The 8385-nt window shown below is 45.8% G+C and overlaps 1 pseudogene; it reads right to left on the bottom strand.

The window, feature by feature from the left end:
* Window positions 1–7865: 7865 nt before the first annotated feature.
* Window positions 7866–8093, bottom strand: LOC141580727 (small nuclear ribonucleoprotein G pseudogene; annotated as a pseudogene).
* Between the last annotated feature and the right edge of the window lie 292 nt (window positions 8094–8385).

The raw sequence follows: 8385 nt of genomic DNA, 5'->3' as shown, positions 1-8385 counted from the left end.
GGTGGTGTGGGGACAAGATGACTCTGAAGTTTGGAAAATGAGTAATTGGGAACCCAGCAGGTTGGTTTGGGAGGCTGGGAAAGATAATGAGGTGGGTTTCAAGGTGGACACATAGAGCAGTTAGAAATGGGAATTGCTTCTCAGCAGAGTGGTGATATTGCTTTTTTTTTTTTTTTTTTTTTTTTTGGAGATGGAGTTTTGCTCTTATTCCTCAGACTGGAGTGCAATGGTGTGATCTTGGCTCACCACAACCTTCGTCTTCTGGGTTCAAGTGATTCCCCTGCCTCAGCCTCCTGAGTAGCTAGGATTACAGACTCGTGCTACCACGCCCAACTAATTTTGTATTTTTAGTAGAGATGGGGTTTCTCCATGTTGGTCAGGCTGGTCTCGAACTCCTGACATCAGGTGATCCACCCACCTTGGCCTTCCAAAGTGCTGGGATTACAGGCATGAGCCACTGTGCCTGGCTTATTGCATTCTTTTGTACTTCATTGAGATATGCCACACAGGCAGGAAAGAACACTAATCTGAGTGTACAGCTCAGTGAGCTCTTATACATGTTGACACCTGTGCCACCACCCTCAGACCAAGATTTCCAGCCTCCCCCAGCCCAGTGTCCTGTGCTTTTTCCCAGTGATGCTTCCCCATGGGGAACCCCTATTCTGACCACTAGCAATTGCCATAGATTAGTTTGGCTTGTGCTTGAGCTTCATATACCTGGAACCGTATAGCATATTCTCATCAAATATTAATGACTTATTGGGTGCTTACTGTGTGCCAGGTATTGTGCCAGGCACTGCAGATGCAGCAAGACAGACAAGGTCTCAACCCTCGTGGAAGTTCTGCCCAGAAGAAAGAGATCGCTACTGTTGGAGGCAACAGGATGACCCGGGGGAGAGTGTGGACAAAGAAGAAAGATCTTAAAGGTGAAACTGGGAGAAATGCTTCAGTATGGGGTGGGAGTGGGGCAGGGGGGTCGGAGGATGGAGGGAAGCTGGAGTGTGCAGCAGTGCAGAAACCAAAGAGAGGGCACTTCCAGAGGGAGGGGCCACCAACAGCGCCACATGCTGCTGAGAGGTTAATCAACACATATTTATGGAGCATCTGCCTTGTACAAGGCTAGGGACAGAGTGGAATAGAGAGTGGCATAAAACTCCCTGTAATAATGTCTCTAACATGCCTATAGAGATAAGAGAAGGCCCTGGAGGGGGATGGAGGGGTGTGTGTGGAAACACTGTAAAATTCAAATATGCTCATGTCACCGTCCTACTTAAAACTCTCCTATGCCTTCCCATTACCAGTGGGACTAAGATCAGAACTTCACCATGGCCTCCCAGCCCTTGTAGTCTGAGCTGTCAACTTCTGTAGCCTTCAGCCCTTGCCCTTCTCCCTGTTACTCTGACTTCCAAGCATCCTGACTGCCTCTTTCCTCCTTGTTCTGCTCCCTCCTGCCCCAGGGCCTTTGCGTGCATCATTTCTTCTGCCTAAAACACTCTGCTTCTTTCTGCTACCCCTAGAGAGTCGTAGTTAACTCTGCTCACCACTATTCACATCTCAGCTCAATGATCATCTCCTTAGAGAAGACTTCCCTGATTTTCCTGCTTGAAATACTTCCCTATGTTTTGTACTCCCACAGCCTGCTTTCCCGACTTACCATGATGGGCCATTATACATCTGTGAGATTACTGCACCAGTGTTTCTCTCTCTCATATATCAGAGACTTTCAAGAGAGTAGAAACCTCATCTGCTCATGATTGTCAGTGATTCCTCAGCAGCTAGCTTAGTGAGGGCTCGATAAGAAATTGCTGAAGGAATGTGTTTATGAATTTGAAGTCAGAAGGTCTGTCTTTGAGTCCTGGCTATGTGACCTTGGATACGTGGCTTTCTTTTTCTCTCTGGGACTCAGTTTCATCATCCATAAAACGAAGGGATAGACTCTCCAACGGCTTCTCTGGCTTGATGTCCTGGGATTCAATGACTCACACTCATAAGAATGTCACTGGGCTGCCTGCCAGCACATTGGCACTGATATTACTAAGTGCTGAGTAAGACGGTGCGAAACATCCAGTGCTTTTAGAGACAGGACAGAGCAGTGTGATCTAGGATGTTCAGAGAAGACTTCCTGGAAGAGGTGGGTAGGAATGAATTAACAGATGGAGACAATAGAGATTTTTAAGAACCAAGGAAGTGCTGGGGCACCAAATGTGACAAGAGACAATAAGGAGGCTGGCCTGGCCCAAGCCCGGGGGAAGGCTCCAGCTCCCTTTAAATAGGAGAGGCCCAGTGTGTTAGTTTTCTGTTGCTGCAGTGATGATTGACCGCAAATGTAGTGGCTTAAAACAACGAAATTTATTATCTTACAGTTTTGGAGGTCAGAGTTGTTAACAGGGCGTGTTCCTTCTGCAGGCTTGAGGGAGGAGTCTGTATACTTGCCTTTTCCAGCTTCTAAAGGCCGTCCTCATTTCTTGGCTTGTGGCCCTGAATCACGTCACCATTTTCTTTTTTTTTTTACTTTAACTTTGTTGCCTCTCTTATGGTTACACTGTGCACACTCCGATAATCCAGGATGATCTCAAAATCATTAACGTAGTCACATCTAGAAAGTCCCTTTTATCATGTCTCGTTTTTCTTTCTCTTTCCTTCCTTCCTTCTTTCCTTCTTCCTTCCTTCCACCCTTCCTTCCTTCCTTTCTTTTGACTGAGTCTTGCACTGTCGCCCAGGCTGTAGTGCAGTGGTGCAATCTTGGCTCACTGCAATCTCCGCCTTCTGGGTTCAAGCAATTCTCCTGCCTCAGCCTCCCAAGTAGCTGGGACTGCAGGTGTGCACCAACACACCCAGCTAATTTTGTGTATGTTTGTGTGTATTTTTAGTAGAGTTGGGGTTTCACCATGTTGGCCAGGATGGTCTCGATCTCCTGACCTTACGATCCTGCCCGCCTCAGCCTCCCGAAGTGCTGCCTGCCTCGGCCTCCCAAAGTGCTAGGATTACAGGCGTGAGCCACCATGCCTGGCATTTTTTTTTTTTTTTTGGAGTCTCCCTCTGTTGCCTAGGCTGGAATGCAGTGGCATGATTCCGGTTCACTGCAACCTCCACCTCACGGGTTCAAGTGATTCTCGTCCCTCAGCCACATACATAGCTAGAATTACAGTCTTGTGCCACCAAGCCCAGCTAATTGTTTTTCTGTATTTTTAATAGAGACGAAGTTTTACCATGTTGGCCAGGCTGGTCTCGAACACCTGACCTCAAGTGATCTGCCTGCCTGCACTGCCCAAAGTCCTGGGATTACAGGCATGAGCCACTGGACCCAGCCAGTAAAGTCTCTTTTATCATGTAAAGTAAATATGCACAGGTTCTATGCCTTAGGATTAGGATAAGGATATCTTTGAGTGATTATTTTTCAGCCTATCACATCCTGGTAGTTATTCATGTGGTCTCCAGAACCAGAATGCCTCAGTGCCGGCTTTGGCTTTGTCATTCATTCGCTAACTCACTCATTCACTAATTCACTCATTAACTAGGAAATAAAGGGGGTAAATAACTTACCTAGGCCTAATCCTAGGATCCTAGCATTTATCATGGTGGGTCATAACTTATCCAGGCTTAATCCTAGGGTCTCAACCCCTTTATGCCCTAGTTAACTTATATGTAAAATATGGAACTAGGATAATTCACCTAATTTGTTTTGATTATTGATTGCTGTATGACATACCACCCCAGATTTCAGTAGCTAAAACTAATTTTTAACAGTTTCATGAGTTTGGGGGTTGGCTGGGCTCAGCTGGGCATTTCTTCTGCTCTTTGTGGTGCTGGCTGAGTTCCCTCCCACAGCTGCATTCACGTGAAAACTCAGCTGAGGTTGGGACATCCAAGATGGCCCCACTGATATGCTTGGCAGTGGCCACAGGCTGCGGTCTGGAAAACCTTGCCTCTGTTTCACGCTGCCTCTCACCCTGCAGGGGTTCTCTGTCTCCACTGCCTTCTCCAGCTGAAGAGTTCAGACTTCTTACATGGTAGCTGGCCTCCAAGGAGGTGATTATGGAAGCTACCAGCTCTCTTAAGACCTAAGCCCAGAAAGTGTCTCTTCTGTTGCATTTTGTTGGTCAAAAGATCACATGGCCAGCCCGGATTCAAAGGGAGGGGAAGTAGACTCCACTTCTTATGCAAAATCATATAGCACAGGTCTTATGGGTTGCACCTGCTATGGCAATTGTAAGAATTCCATAAATTAAAACCTGTAAAGGACTTAGAACAGTACCAGTTTCCTAGTAAGTACTCAATACTTTTTAAAAAGCTCAGGCTTGGCCAGGCGCCGTGGCTCATATCTGCAATCTCAGCACGTTGAGAGGCTGCAGTGGGCAGATCACCTGAAGTCAGGAGTTCGAGGCCAGTCTGACCAACATGTAGTGAAACCTCATCTTTACTAAAAAATACAAAAATTAGCTGGGCATGGTGGCACATGCCTGCAGTCCCAGCTACTCAGGAGGCTGAGGCAGGAGAACTGCTTGAACCCCAGAGGCGGAGGTTGTAGAGAGCCAAGATGATGCCATTGCACTCCAGCCTGGGTGACAGGGTGAGATTCCATCTCAAAACAAAAAAAGCTCAGGCGCCAGTGCTTGGCTGCCTAGCTTCAAAACCCAGCTCCACAGCTTATGGTTTTGTGACCTTTGGCAAATTACTTAACGGCTTCAAGCCTCAGGGTCATCATCTGTACATGAGATTAGTGGCAAAATGTACTTTGAAGGGTTGCTGCAAGGCTGAGGTGTGATGATATATGCAGGCCTGTAGCGCGGGTGCTGTCATACAGTTAGTCCTCAATAAAAGCCTTACGCTCTTGATGCAGGAACAATGCCAGGCCCTTTCTCATATATTCTTTTATTTAAGCATATTGTTAAGCCCTAGGGGTCGAGATAGATGCACATTTGTCTATGAAGAAATGGAGGCCCCAAGTCTTTAGAAATCTGGAGAAGGAAGTAGCGTATGCTTAAGACTGGGTCCTAGGTTTGTATACTCCTTCCACCTTACTACTGATTTCAAGCTTTTGTTTGTTTGTTTGTTTTGGAGAGAACCACCTCCTACCCCAACCCATCTTTTTCAAGCAAATCTACTGTGTAAAATGAAGAAGACAGTATTTTATTAGCACATATTATGAAGGCGCAAATTTTAGCTTTTTACTTATAAGAAAAACAGTCAGTTAACATGAGTATTTATCATGATGGTAACCTCTAATGCATTAAAATTCAGTTCCTAACAACATTTCTATGAACATGTGAGCTCTTATTTAAGGTTTCAAAAAGTATATCTATATAAAAGTTCAGGCCAGGTGTGGTGGCCCACACCTGTAATCCCAGCTTTTGGGGAGGCTGGCTTGAGCTATGATCAAGTGAGCTATGATCACACCACTGCACTCCAGCTGGGTGACAGAGCCAGACCCTGTCTCTAAAACAGGTAAAACAAACAAACAAACAAACAAACAAATTCTGTGAACCCTTCAGATACTTCTAAGGAATTTTAAATTTCCGTGGCTTCCAGATTGGAGACCCCTTCATCAGACCACATCCTTCCACATGGGGGTCAAAGAGATGGCTCATCTGGGTTCTGAGCAATGGAGGTCTTCACCAGGCTAAAGACTTTGAAGTCTTTTTGTAAGCAATGGGGTATTGTTTAATGTCTTTTTTATCCATTATCTGTTGGACTTTTGAGGACTGTGATCAAGAAGAATAAAGGCAGAGAAAAATACGAATGGCCAATATTTATTAAATGCTGGCTGTGTACCAGGCACCTTGTTCTTTCCTTATTTGATCTCATTGAGTTACAGGAAGGCACTATTATCATTCCCATTTGACAGATGATGAAACTGAGGCTTAGGCAGAATAAGTAGCTTATCAAGCCAGTAAACAATAAAGGTGGATTGCCAAGTCAATGAGAATTCACTGTGTTTTTTTTAGACTGGGTCTCACTAAATTGCCCAGGCTGGAGTAAAACGGCTATTCACAGGCACAGTCATTGTGCACTACCGCCTCAAACTTCTGGGCTCCAGTGATCCTTCTGCCTCAGCCTCCTATGTAGCTAGGACTACATATGCACACCATCACACCCAGATAATTTTTAAATTTTTCATAGAGACAAGGTCTCGTTATGTTGGCTAGGCTGGTCTTGAACTCCTGGCCTCAAGTGATCCTCCTGTCTTGGCCTCCCAAAGTGTTGTGATTACTGATTTGAGCCACCATGGCTGCCTGGAATTTTTTTTTTTTTTTTCCGAGACAGAGTCTTGCTCTGTCGCCCAGGCTGGAGTGCTGTGGTGTGATCTCAGCTCACTGCAACCTCTGCCCCCCACATTCAGGCAATTCTCCTGCCTCAGGAGGGCAGGAGATTAGCTGAGATTATAGGCACCCACCACCACGCCTGGCTAATTTTTGTATTCTTAGTAGAGATGGAGTTTCACCATGTTGGCCAGGCTGGTCTTGAACTCTTGACCTTGTGATCCTCCTGCTGCAGCCTCCAAAGTGATGGGATGACAGGCATGAGCCACTGCACCCAGCTGGAATTTTTTTTTAAGAGGAGGCTACTGGTGACATGGTGAGTGGGAGCAGAGGGGTTAGGAAAGGAAGAGATAGTCGGAGGTGGAGCCCACAGGGGTATATCTGGGAATGGTGGACAGCGAGGGGAAGAGAAATTAGGACAGAGGTCCAGAGGGTAAGGACATAGAAGGAAGGCTCAGAGGAGAGAGGGAAAGATGGGGAATGCAGAAGGAAGAGGAGGGTCACTGAAGGAGCATGTGGATGGAGCATTGCTTCTCCTGGATTCCCAAGGGTATTGACCCCAAGGGAGCCACAGGTGGAGATTCTCCCTGTACCAGGTCTTCTATAGGAATAGGAAGAGATGATGCCACACATTTGAAGGCAATAACCAGTATGGGGCAGTTTCCCTTCCTTTTCACACACTCTATGCTCCAGACAAACCGGGCTCCTCTTTTCCCAAACATGCCTGGCACCACAGTGTAGAGGAAAGGGCATGAGTTTTAGAGGCAACCAGTTCCAGGTTTGAAGCCAGACTGCTGCTTACTAACTGTGATGTTGGGTAAGTTATTTCACTTCCCTGAACTTCAGTTTCTCATCTGTATACATGGAGGTTATAACACCTATCTCTAAACATGCTGGGAAGGATTAATGAGATAATATGGACGAAGGCTGCCAGCATATTCTTGGTACAGAGTAGATGCTCCTGAAATACTGGAGTCCTCCTTCTCTGCACCTCTGTTCACCCACCTCTCTCCTCTGGCCAAGCTGTTCCTCCTGGATCCACCTGTTGAAGCTCTGCCCAACACCTGCCCAGCTCCAGTGGCCCTTCTCCCATCAATCCTGCCTCTGACCCTGGCAGAGATTTGTCCCTTCCTAGCACACTGGAACACTCTGTATTACTCACAAATAACTTAAGGCACACTTATTGCTTTGTATTACAAGTATTTGGTTTTGGCTTTAACAAGCCTATAGTAAATATTTACAGAAAGAAGCAGATGTATTGGCTTGAGCTTTGGGAGAAAGCACAGAACCAGTTTTGCATCCCTGTTCTTTTGCAGGATCTGGAAGGCCTCTGGCAGAAGCTTGGGGGGCCTGGCAATGACATTTAATTGGCTTTTGGTGGGAAGCAGGCAGATCAGTGATGTCCTTGATCAGCTGATCTGGCAGTGGAGTTGCAGGGGGGCAGTGTCAGTATCAGTGAAACTTTTTTTTTTTTTTTTTTTACTATTACAAGAGTTTTTTTAACAAAAAGTCTAATATGAAAATGTACATGACCTAATTTTTACATCATAGTAAAACAGGCCCTATGGAGAGAGGACATGGATTTCTCTGCTGAACAGCCATTATTTATACTCGTTCCAAGGCTCCTAACATGATGGTACTATTTCCTCGTATTACCAGCATTCCAATATTGTTCTGTTGTCTGCTAGTCGCCATCGCCACACACTCATCTGTCACAAGATTCATAAAGGGACCAAATCCCTGCAATGTTCCTTGGACATGTCTGCCATCATTTAATTTCAATAACTTCTTGTCCATACATTTTTCCAACTCGGGAGGGTGAGCTTTGCTCATGGTGGATAGTCCACGGACTCACAGATGCCTTGGAACAGAACACACCTCAGTGAAACTTTTAAGTGTGGGAGAATCAATGACAACTTCAGCTGAAGTGAGGGTTCAGGAAGTCTCCATTTTTGGGATGGGGTTACCATGGAAAATCTATGTTCCTAGAAATTAACCAGAGTTTGATACTGAATTGAGTGAAAGTTGAGAGCAGATTAAGGACTGGTTGAACCTAGGACTGGAGAAACACCATTTCTCCTTCTAGGGGAGAATCTGGAATCTCAGCCAGGGCTGAAGGCCATGC

This window comes from Saimiri boliviensis, chromosome 12 (genome assembly GCF_048565385.1).
Source record: "Saimiri boliviensis isolate mSaiBol1 chromosome 12, mSaiBol1.pri, whole genome shotgun sequence".
NCBI lineage: Eukaryota > Metazoa > Chordata > Mammalia > Primates > Cebidae > Saimiri > Saimiri boliviensis.
Note: the sequence above shows the minus strand (reverse complement) of the source record. Positions and strands in the feature narration are given on the sequence as shown.